The sequence below is a fragment of the Phoenix dactylifera genome, unplaced genomic scaffold (assembly GCF_009389715.1).
Source record: "Phoenix dactylifera cultivar Barhee BC4 unplaced genomic scaffold, palm_55x_up_171113_PBpolish2nd_filt_p 001349F, whole genome shotgun sequence".
Classification (NCBI taxonomy): domain Eukaryota; kingdom Viridiplantae; phylum Streptophyta; class Magnoliopsida; order Arecales; family Arecaceae; genus Phoenix; species Phoenix dactylifera.
The window spans coordinates 56,654-68,999 of record NW_024068677.1 but is presented as its reverse complement, the minus strand read 5'-3'; positions in this window follow the sequence as shown (position 1 = coordinate 68,999).

The following is a 12,346-nucleotide window of genomic DNA, read 5'->3' as shown; positions in this document are numbered from 1 at the left end:
ATGGCAGGTCGTGCCGAATACCTGCGAAGATCTTATGCCTTGATGGCTTGGAGATAGTGGCAGGTCGCAAGCCGTAGGAGTTGTCAGTCCCTTGGACTTTAGGCGGAGGTTGAACATTTGGTTAAGGCATCGGCTCGGCAAGAGTGCCGAGCCGAGCTGGTCGCCCAATGGGGCGCCCTGTGGCGGGGTTGCTTCAAGTACTCCTGGTCGGCGCCCTTTAGGCGAGCACCTTCTAGCAGAGCGCCTTGGCGCTGTCTTTGGTCGGCACTTTCTAACCGAGCAGCTTTGGGTGGGGCACCTCTTGGCGCGCGCTCTGGTCGACGCCCTCTAGTCGAGCGCCTTCCTGGTCGGCATCCTTTGGCCGAGCGGCTTTCCGGTCGGCGCTCTTCGGCCGAGCGCCTCTGTGGATATATGACTTAGGGTTTTTCCCCTAACACACATACTAGAGTTATAGTGATATTTCAAAATCCAGATTGTTCATCAAACCAAAATCAAATTATGATATCATGATGATATTAAATAAATTAAGCTGTTTCTGAAGTTTATCCTGCTTCGCCAAGACTCCTTGAAAATTAATTATTTCTAAATTTAGTTAGATAAAATTATAAGTATATAAAACTACAAAAAATAATTTTTTTTAGCATTTTTGAAACAACTTTTGCTGTTCTCTATCGCCCTAATTCATTATAGATTAGGCTATATATTGATGCATACATTGTTGTAAAGAGAGATATATGACACGGTGATTTTACCTTCTTTTTCTTCTCTTGTTTTCACGCTTTCTTCAACATGGTATCAGAGCATTGTTCTCTCTACCTACTCGGGTCTCTCTGCCAACGGCAAATCCAAGCTCAGATTGTAATATTTTTTAAATATGAAAAAACATCAAGAAGATCTTGGATTATCATATTAATCATAATCATAATGTGGAATATAAAATAATAAAGACGTACCCGTATCTATGGTTAAAATCTGCTCTTGCTTTTAGAAAAAAACGATTACCTTAACAACGTTCCTCAAGAGTGTTTCACAATAGTTAGAGGCATAAATTAAATTATAGGTATGAACCCTAAAATCTCAGTTCTTTGATAGGTCTTCCACCATCAAGAAGACCAAAAGGCTCTTTTAATTGCTTTTCTACCAGCAAGAAAACAAAAGGACTCCTTTAGGCCTTCTACCCATAAATACAATTAGACTAGTAATAACCTATAATTATTTAATCGGATATTTTAGGATGTGTGGGACACTTTAATAGAATAATAATTTAATAATATTCTTACAAAAATCTCTTGGAGGAAACCCCACCGCTACCCTCTCTACCGCTCCTACACCTTCTTCTTCAGCCTTAGCTCGCCGCTACCTGCAGACTACCTTCTTCCGGCGCCGCTACTCAGCGCCGTCCACCGGCCCCCTTGGTTTCTCCCGTGCCAAGATTCACAGCGTTGCCCGCCAGCCCTTAGATCTCTTCAGCTTCATCTCCATCGCCGTTAATTCCGTCGTTTTCTTCTCAGCGACGACGGCCTGGCTGAAGACCTCTCTTAGAGATTGAAGAGATTAGGCCCTTCCTCACCGACCGAAGCTACATGATCTGCAGTGCCGAAGTCTTGATCACCATCAAAGAGGTTGCCGCCGCCGAAGCTACATGAGTGCCTTTTGCTCCGGCAAGTCCTCACCGCCACCCTCGCGATTAGGGCCTTGATCCAAGCCCTCGCAAGAAAGGAGGATTGAATTGGACCGAATCACGCCCAATCGAATCCGAAATGGAAAATCAAACCTTTACAGTTCCAGTCTAGTTATCTACCACGTCAGCAGAAAGTGCCTATATATCTACCACGTCAGCATCACAATAGCGCCATGTCAGCAATTCTACCGCACCAGCATAGTGATCTATCTTTGCTAATTTGGATACACTGGTTCCATTTTTGGTATCTATTTCTGCAAATTCAGCCTCTTCTCATTTGGAATTATAAGCAACACTTATGCCTAATGGTCAAAGTCGTTCTAAGATTTCCGGACCCTCTTTATGTTCTTTGGTCTCAAGCTACGCGTAGCTTTCTCAAAGCTAAGAAGTTATGGCGATTTATTGCTAGGGATGTCAAACAACCTACCAAGCTGGATAATAAGGATGATGCTACATATTTTGATCGACTTGAAGACTGGGATTAAAAAACCCATCAAATAATTACATTGTTTTTTAGATACCTCTCTTCCATCTATCTATGAGGAATTTGGCTATTATGAGACTGCTAAAGAGATTTGGGATATGCTACAGAGGTGATATATTACAGTTGATCTTGCTCATAGATATCAGCTTTGAGGTGACCTTCATCATATGCGTCAAGAGCCTGGTCAATCTATATTCGAGATTTTTATTCTAAAGGACATTATCGCTGATGCAAAAAAGTTCTTACTTATTGGAATGAGGATCGATTGATTCAATTTTTGATGGCTTTCAGAGATGAGTTTGAGCATATTCGTGCATCATTACTCTATATAGTTCCGTTACCTCCACTTGATCAGGCTATTGCTCGGTTTTTGGGGAAACTCATCTTGGCTCTCTTAGGTCTCAACATACAAATGTTGTTATGGCTATTCCTTCAACATCCTCCTCTGTCTCCAACTCTTAGTGTCACCATAACTACTACTGCATCTTCTAGTTCATGCTGGCTCTTCCATAAAGCAAGAATGTCGCTATTGCAAACAACCTGGGCATCACATTTCAGAATATCATAAACTGGCTCATAAGAATGCTAAGACTTCTAGACGTACTCAGGCCTGATCCAATCAGTCCAGAAACACTTCTCGGTCTCCACATACCACTATAGCGAGGATTCTTCTCCTACCAACTACTCTTACTCTTTAAGTGGTTTACAAGCCTTTTTAACTCAGTATGTAGCCAACTCTAGTAAACATTCATCTTCCATCATGCCTGTCACTTCAAGTACCACCGTTTGATTTTTTTTTTTTTTTTAAAGCGGATTTTCATACAATATGTGTACGAATACATCCAATAAAGTCAAAAAACACTAACTCGCGGAGTGCCAATAACAACTCCCCCTTCTCCACCCAGAGAATGTACCCTGAGTGACCACTGCTTGATTTTTTGACACTGCTTGCTATAACCATATGATCTCTGATCCACCTATTTCTTCTTTCAAAATTTCTGCATCATATTTGTCTAGTATTCATACTGCAAATGGATCTATTATGCCTATTAGTCATGTAGGTCATATTTCAACTCCTATCCTGTCTCTTCCTCATACATAACTTGTTCCTAAAATTAATCTAAATCTTTTATCTGTTGGTCATCTACACAATACGGGTCTTGACTTACATTTTTCTCATAATGGTTGTATTGTGTAGGATCCATAGACAAAGTAGATTATTGGGATAGAGTGTAAAGTTGGATGTATGTTTGAGGTCAATTCATTTCAAATTCCTTCTTCTTCTTCTCACACTGCAGCTACTTTAACCTCGTCCTCTTCCTCTCTAGGTATCTGGCATATTCGTTAAGGTCATATTTCTTTTGGTCGGTTGCATTCTTTAGTTTCCAATGGCAAATTAGGCATTGTCAAAGATGAAATTATTGATTGTCATTCTTGTCAACTTGCAAAGAAAACCATATAACCTTTTTCCAATAGTGATTCTGCCTCTTATGAACATTTGATTTAGTACATTCTGATATTTAGGGTCCATCTCCTATAGTTAGTATGTGTGGTTCATGCTATTTTGTTATATTCATGGATGGTTTCTCTCATTTTACTTGTATCTATCTTAAGCACAATAAATCTAAACTGCCCCATATTTACTCCACTTTTGCCACAATGGTTCAAACTCAATTTCTTTCGAAAAATTAAAATCCTTGGTATTGATAATGCTATGGAATATAAAGAATAAAATCATCTCATTTTTTTTGAAACAAAATGGCTCCATTCTTCAACATTCTTGTCAAAACACATCTCAACAAAATGGGAGGGCACAACATATATATTGGAAACAATACACGCCTTACTTATTTCTGTTGTGTGTTCTGAACATTTATGGGGAGAAGCTGCTCTCACTATCACCTATACTATTAACCGCATTCCTTCTCCAATTATCTAGCATTGATCTTCCTATGAGCATCTTTTTGGCATTATTCCCAATTATAATTTACTCAAGGTTTTTGGATGTGCTTGCTTTATGCAATTGCAATCTTATGAGTGCACCAAATTGGAATGCCGCTCTCATTTGTATTGTTTTCTTGGTTATGAAAATGAGCATAACCGTTATAGGTGTTGGGACACGACTTCATATTTCTCATCATGTTGTCTTCTGGAAATAAAAAATGTTGCAGTGCCTTCTAGTAAGCTCACTCAAGACTCCTTTGATGCACCCTCTTTTGATATGATTGCTCCATTTGTAGATCCTACTCTTCCATCTTCCTTTAAGAGCAAAGCATTACGTCGTTTTACTAGGATAAGAGCACTTCCTTCTCATCTTCATGACTATTATTGTTTCTCTGCCATTAATTCTCTTCATGAACCTTGCACCTTTTGCGAGGCAAATTTGATCCTTTTTGGTGGCAATCAATGACAAAATAATTACATGCCTCAGAGAAAATAGGCACTTGGGATCTTGTTGATTAACCTCCTAACAAATCTCTAGTGGGGTGTGTTGTGGTTCAAATCTGGCCCGAGGGTGATCACACCAGAGGAGTCGAGGGAGCAACCGGTGAGTGGAAGAAAAGGACGAGCGCCACCTCCCGCACAGCGGCAGACCTGCACAAAGCCTCACCGGTGGGGTTCCGGTGAGAGCCCTCCGATGCTCAAATTAGAGTGGGGTATATTTGGTGTAGCCAAGAAAAGGTCCCTCTTACGTTACCTCATGGGGCTATTTATAGTCCCTGTAGAAGTATCCAGATGGCGGAGGTATGGCCCGTTCCCATCATGGGAGGAGATGGCGCGCAGTCAGAGCTTGCTTGTGGCGCGCAGTGCAGTCCGTTCTTGGGAACGTTGAGGCATTGACAGTCGTTGTAGGGTATGGTTCTTGGTTGATATATCGTGGCATGGCCGACAAGCAAAGCATAGTGTGGTGAGGCTGCTGCAGGGCATGGCTGCAGCATGTGGATGATGAGGTCGGCCTTCTGGGCTAGGCCTTCTGCGCTCGGCCTTCTGGGTTTGGTCTTTTGAGTTCGGCCTTCTGAGCTCGGCTTTCTGGAGTTGGCCTTCTGAGCTCGGCCTTCTCGGGTCGACCTCCTGAGCTTGGCCTTCTGAGGTGGGCCTTCTGAGCTCGGCCTTCTGGGCTCGGCTTTCTGAGCTCGGCCTTCTGGGTTTGGCCTTCTGAGCTTGGCCTTCTGAGCTCGACCTTCTGAGGTCGGCCTTCTGAGCTCGGCCTTCTGGGTTCGGCCTTCTGAGCTTGGCCTCCTGGGATCGGCTTTCTGAGCTCGGTCTCCTAGAGTTGGCCTCCGGAGCTCGGCCTTTCGAGGTGGGCTTGGCCAAAATTGGGTAACCTGCACCAAAAAATAGGACGATCCATTTTGCCCCCCATCATTTGCCCCCCGACTTCTGAGTCCAGGTGTCTTTTATCTCGGGCGAAGGAAGTAGTCCAATCGCTGATCGTCCGGTAATATAGCTAAGTATCTTTGGAGAAGTATGTGCCAAGTAGGGTGTACCTCTCGTGTAGTTGGAGCTAAGGGCTTTAGGCCGAGCTGTTCAAGCCGAGCTAAGCAATTCTGCTCCGAGGTCAACTTCAACGGCCTTCTTTGGCTTGTGGTCGACTCAGCAGGGCGCCCCCACTCAGATCGGAGCGCGTCGTCGCAGAAGGCGTCGAATTGGCATCAAAATGGCGTCGAATGTCATCGAATTAGCGTCGAAATGGCGTCGAATTGGCATCGAATGTCGTCGAATTGGCATTGAATGCTATTGAATCGCGTCGAATTGGCATTGAATATCGTCGAATGACGTCAAATTGGCGTCAAAATGGCATTGAAATGGCGTCGATCACTTAGATGAGCTCGAGGGCCGAAGAGCTCGAGCACTTAGATGAGCTCGAGGACCGAAGAGCTCGAGCACTTAGATGAGCTTGAAAATATAAATGAGGGGGGCGACGTTGGGGATGGAGATACCTTTTAGAGACATATTGACAGCTCCCAAGCTTCAAGATCCCTTAGGACTTGGCTTAGCACCGGCTGGGAGTCGTTGGAGGCCGTTAGGCGGCAGGCGTTGAGCCCTGGGCCGCGTCGCTGCCCCTCGAGGTCGAGGAGTCATGATCATGCAGGATCCATGGCTACCCAAGAGCATTTTCTTTTGCCAGGCCGGACTGATCTCGTTGTTGCCTTGGTTGGCCAAAAATAGTGTTGTTGGTCGAGCTGACCTGGGTCACGAGAAGGTTTAGCTTCATAGTACTTTCTTGGGGTGGAATATTCTGTGAATCTAGCCAGAGGAGCACTTATCCTTTGGAAGGCATTATAAAATAAGGCGTCAGCCGAGCTCGCATTATGTACTAAAATCCTTTTTAAAGCCTTGTAATGATAAAGGAAATAGCTACAACATCATCATAAAGAGGGCTCAACACCCTTTTGGTCTTCATCAGAAAAGGAGATGACTTCTGCAGTGCACGGATGCTTTGAGGAAGCTCCTTCTCCCGAGCTCGATACTTCAGGTGCCTTTACTCGCCCGCCCTCTGATGGTATTGATGATGCCCGCGAGAGGTCGGTTGTCATTTTGCTCCTCACGCAGCACTGGATTTTGTTCCTTGGGCTCTCTCCTGTAGGCCTGATCACAGACAAAACAACTCAACCGACCTTGGTGGATAAGTGCCTCGATCTCATCATGGAGCTCGTAGCAATCCTCTGTATCATGGTCGCGATCTCGGTGGAAGTGGCAGTACTTTTTCGAGCGCTTCCGCGACTCTGTCGATCGCATCCTCAATGGAGGTCGGAGGTAGCCTTAACCTTCAATCTACATGTGGATCTCTGCTCGAGTGGATGTGAGGGGAGTGTATGTCTGAAACTTTTGGAGGGGAGACCTCGGGCGAGTTAGGCTCTTGGGCCAAGAAGGCTCTTTCTAATGCTAGGAAAATTTGCTGCTTGGTTGGGATCGCTCCTCGTGGCGTTTTTTTTGCATCTTGGCAGGTCGTTCGGTTGCCTCCCGCCGAGAGACTATGGCTTCCTCAGCCTTGGCGTACTTGCGAGCTCAGGCCAACATTTCAACAAAGTCGGCGGGAAAGCTCTTCTCGATGGAGAAGAGAAATTTGTAGGACCGAGCTCCAGTCTTCAATGCCGACATGGCGATTGACTGGTCGAGATCGCGAACCTTCCATGTGGCCGAGGTAAAGCGATTGATATAGTCTTTTAAGGATTCTCCCTCCTTCCGCTTGATGGTGAAGGAGTCTGAGATCCGGCGCTGACGCCGGCTAGCGGCAAAATGGATGACGAGCTGCTTGCCTAGCTGTTCGAAGGAGAGAATTGAGCTAGGCTTTAGTCCAGAGAACTAAAGACGAGCTGCCTTGCGGAGAATCGCTGGGAAGGCTCTGCAGAGTAGAGCGTCTATGGCTTCTTGAAGTGTCATAAGGGCCTTGTAGCTCTCCATATTATCCAGAGGATCGGATGAGCCATCATATGGCTCAATCTGTGGCATCTTGAACCTCTGGGGGATTGACTCATCCATGATCCATTGAGAGAATGGAGACTCTGTTGTAAAGTTGAGGTCGGCGTCTCGCTTCGGGGCTCGGTCTCGAAGCATCTGTATCTGCCGCTCCAAGTTCTTGACTTTTCTGCCGAGCTCGGGTGGGGCTCCTGTTGCAGCTCGGCATGGGGCAGACCCTCCTCAGATGGGTGCTCCTGTTCTTGAGGCGTCAGGCTTCGGCACGAGCTCTCAAGATAATGAATGCGCGACAAGCCCTCTCGGCTTGGGGGTCGAGCTTGGTGGGAGCTTCGGTGGTGGCGACGCTCTACAGAAAAATAACATCGCGAGCGGTGTCCTGAGGACTCATGCTCGTGAGGAGGGAGTAGAGGTTGGTCTTCTACTTGCTGTAAGCCTTGAACGACCGCAGTGAGTACTTGGACTTGTTGTACAAGCAGGTTGAACTACTCTGGCTTGACTTGAAAAATTTGGTCCGCCGGTTCTGCAAGGGGTGAACTTTGGAGTGAGTTGCCGAGAGCTAGTAACTGGTTCCTCGATGCATTTGAAGCTCCTTGACCCCTCAACTTCATGATCACGACTCAAGGCCCTTCCTCTAGCGCCAAATATGTTGTGGTTCAAATCTGGCCCTAGGGTGACCACGCTGGAGGAGTCGAGGGAGCTGCCAGTGAGTGGAAGAAGAGGACGAGCGCCACCTCCCGCACGGCGGTGGACCTGTACAATGTCTCACCGGTGGGGTTCCGGTGAGGGTCCTCCGACGCTCAAGTTAGAGTGGGGTATATTTGGTCTAGCCAAGAAAAGGTCCCTCTTACGTTACTTTATGGGGCTATTTATAGTTCCTGTAGAGGTATCTAGGTGGTGGAGGTATGGCCCGTTCCCATCATGGGAGGAGATGGCGCGCAGTCAGAGCTTGCTTGTGGCGCGCAACGCAGTCCGTTCTTGGAAACAGTGAGGCGTTGACAGTCGTTGCAAGGTATAGTTCCTGGTTGATATGTCGTGGCGTGGCCGGCAAGCAAAGCATGGTGTGGTGGGCTGCTGCAGGGCATGGCTGCAAAATGTGGATGACGAGATCGACCTTCTAGGTTCGGCCTTCTGAGCTCGGCCTTCGGAGGTCGGCCTCTGAGCCTTCTGAGCTCGGCCTTCTGAGCTCGGCCTCCTGGGCTTCTGAGGTGGGCCTTCTGGGCTCGGCCTTCTGAGCTCGGCCTTCTGAGGTGGGCCTTCTGAGCTCGGCCTTCTGGGTTTGGCCTTCTGAGCTCGGCCTTCTGGACTCGGCCTCCTGGGATCGGCCTGCGGAGCTCGGCCTTTTGGAGTTGGCCTCCTGAGCTCGGCTTTCTAAGGTGGGCTTGGCCAAAATAGGGTGACTTACGCCAAAAAATAGGACGATCCATTTTGCCCCTCATCAGGGTGCAAATGGGTTTATAAAATTTAAACCCGATCAGATGGTTTAGTTAAGTGTTATGAAGCTCATCTTGTTGCCAAAAGTTTTACAAAGGAGCACAACATTGACTATGAAGAAACATTTGCTCTAGATGCTCAACTAACCTCAGTTAGGAGCTTTATTGTTGTTGTTGCAGCCATTGGATGGCCACCTTAGATGGATATCAAGAATGCTTTTCTCAATGGTGATCTCTCAGAAGAAGTGTATATGCAGCTACCACCAGGCTATCCTCATCCATCTAATAAGGTATGTTGGTTTTCTTGTGCTTCATATAGTCTTAAGCAAGTTCCTCATGCTTGGTTTGCAAAATTCAGTACCATTCTCTCGATTTGGGTTCACTTATAATTCTTATAATTTAGCTCTTTTCATCAGCAAAACTACTGAGGGTATCATCCTATTATTACTCTATGTGGATGATATGATTATAACCGAGAATGATCTCACTAGTATTTATGTTCTCAAACAGTATCTTAATCAAGAATTTGAGATGAAAGACTTGAAAGCATTGAATTACTTCTAGGGCCTTGAGGGTATTATTTATCATAGGCCAAGTATGCATGTAATCTCATTTCTAGAGCTAGATTGACACATAGCAAGATTACTTTTGAGCTTCTTGAGATTCATGCCAAATTAACACCCACCGATGGAACTTGTATTTCTGATGTTACTCATCATAGACAATTAGTTGGTGGTCCTACATATCTTATGATTACTCACCTTTACATAGCTTATGCCATTCATATCATTAGCCAGTTCGATCTACTCATTATGCTACTGTTTTGCACATTATGTGTTATATCATAAACATATTGTAAATATCCAGGAATAAATTGATGTTTCTTTCTCTTGTTTGAAAGAGGTTATGAATCTGGAATATCGTTATCGTATTTTCTTCAGTGGAAGGGGGATTTGTCAAACCCAGGGAAGGGAAGAGGCCTGCTCTACACCTAGAACAGCGGACCGAGTCAAAACCTCTTTCTCAACAGAGAAAACAAATGAGTTTGATCGATTTGTGTAACCTTGGGACATTAGACCTCAAATCGTAATTTGTGCCCGGAGAGCCCCTAATCTTGCCTTTCCCTTTCCCTAAAGCCACCAAAAAGAGCAGTTTCCGTTCCAAAGCAGTTCAAAAGCTTAGCCGATGACTCTCTCTCTTTAATAGATTCCCAACCTTGCAACTTACTCATTTATATATACTTTCTTTCACGCGCGGATTGCATATTACTGTCAATTCCTCCTTGCATCTGAGTGCTTATATTGATGTTGATTGGGCTAGAGATCCTACTGATAGATCCTCTACTACAAGCTATTGTTTCCATACAGGCAACTCTCCTATCTCTTGGCATGGTAAGAAGCAAACTATTGCCTCCGGATCTAGTGCTAAGGTTAAATACAGGATTGTTGCTGATGCTACCAATGAACTTCTCTAGCTTATATGGTTACTAGAGGATATGAGAGTTATTCATCGTGGTGCTACTATTATTTCCTGTGATAATCAAAGTGTCACTTAGATTGCTAACAATGATGTTTTTTATGAGTCTAATAAACATATTGAAACTACTTATCACTTCATTTGTCGGCACACTTATCGTGGTACTGTGCAGCTTTACTTTCTTTTCTCTGGCGACCAAATTGCAAATATCTTCACTAAGGCACATCCACCCAAATATTTTCGAGACTTGGCTCTAGCCTTTACCATACCATCTTCAGTTGGAGAAAGGGGTGTTACTTCTTCTTCTTCCCTTATTTTTACCCTTTTTTTAATAATTATGATAAATTATATTTTTCTCCAACCTGCTATAAAGTATAAAAATAAAGTATGAGCTATCAATTATGAGGCAAATTAATAGTGGTAAAAATTAATGATTAAATAAGTTCAACAACCTTGTGAATGACTCGAGAGGTGGTGGTCAATAGGAAGCAGAGTGTAAAAAATGAGAGAGACTGAGAGAGAGAGAGAGAGAGATTGAGAGTACAAAGGAAAAGATAATGGGAATGGGCAATTGATAGAGAGAAAGAGTGGGAGTGTTAGGTATAATTGCTGACAAAGATGAAAATAGGGAGGAAAGGGAGAGGAACGGCATGCTACTAGTTGGCTTTGGTAGTGATAAAGAGCTAGTTGGTTGTCTCAATTGCTTAGCTCTAGCTGCCAAGGTGGCTTGGCTTGAGCGCAGAGAGAGTCAAAAGAGACAACCTCATCCTATTCCTATTGCCCAAAACCAATCGAACTAATACAAACCAACTGATGTCTAATAAAAAAAGATCCCGTATATAGGGGATGCCATACCATAATTATACAGGCCCTAAAGCCACCAAGGCATGAAAAGATGGAAAGACCCATGAGACTGCCTCACATGAAAGTGACGATGGCGAAGAACCAGCCATAGTTGATGGCGACTTGGCACATCACTTTGATAATCAATCTCTTGCCTTTTTTTTTTAGTTGTTGAGGTTGCTTTTCAGGTAGTAGAACCAGGCTTTATAGAGAAGAAATAGTGCTTCCAACCTTAAGCACTGAAGGGTGACCGGTCTTATTGCTGGTGGTAGGGACAAGATTTATTCGAGGGGTGGCGTACTAAAAGTATATATTACTCCAAAAACTTAAACATACAAATTTGTAAAAATACATAATGCTATAACATATTGCACAGAAGATGGTTAAGCTGGCCTAATGAAATCAGTGAAGGATGTTTGAATCATGCTGAAACAACCAGTTAGGGGTGTACCAAACCAAACCGGTCAGAGATGGGCATGGTTCAACTTTTAAATTCGAGATGGCTAGCTAAGCTTTGTTAAATCCCTGGTTAAGCCCTAGCTTGCACTTATGAAACCCCTCCTCCACTGCCTTTGCTCATGATTTTGAGAGAATACCCCTCCCCACCAGTCTCCAATAGCTCCCCTCCACTAATAGTTTCTTGCAATTGTCCGAAAGCATCTCCAGTGTATCCTCTCCTCCCTCCCTCCCTCCTCTCGCTCCAAGGGTTAGGGTTAGGGTTCCCTTTGCCCTTCTTCTTCCCTCCCTCCCTCCCTCACTCCAAGGTTAGGGTTAGGGTTTTCCTCTCCCCCTGCCTCTCTGACTCTTCTTGTATTGGTACATCTCAGAACGACACAATATAGATCCGTAGTGTGTTGAACCGGTCGCCGGTTGATACGTCCTCTAGTATCAGTTCGGCAAATATATCAATACATAGAATACCAAACCTTTGAAGTATTTTAATATTTGAGAAAATAATTTATAAACACAATTTGAAAAAATTGCAATACTAAACTATTCAATATTCATGTC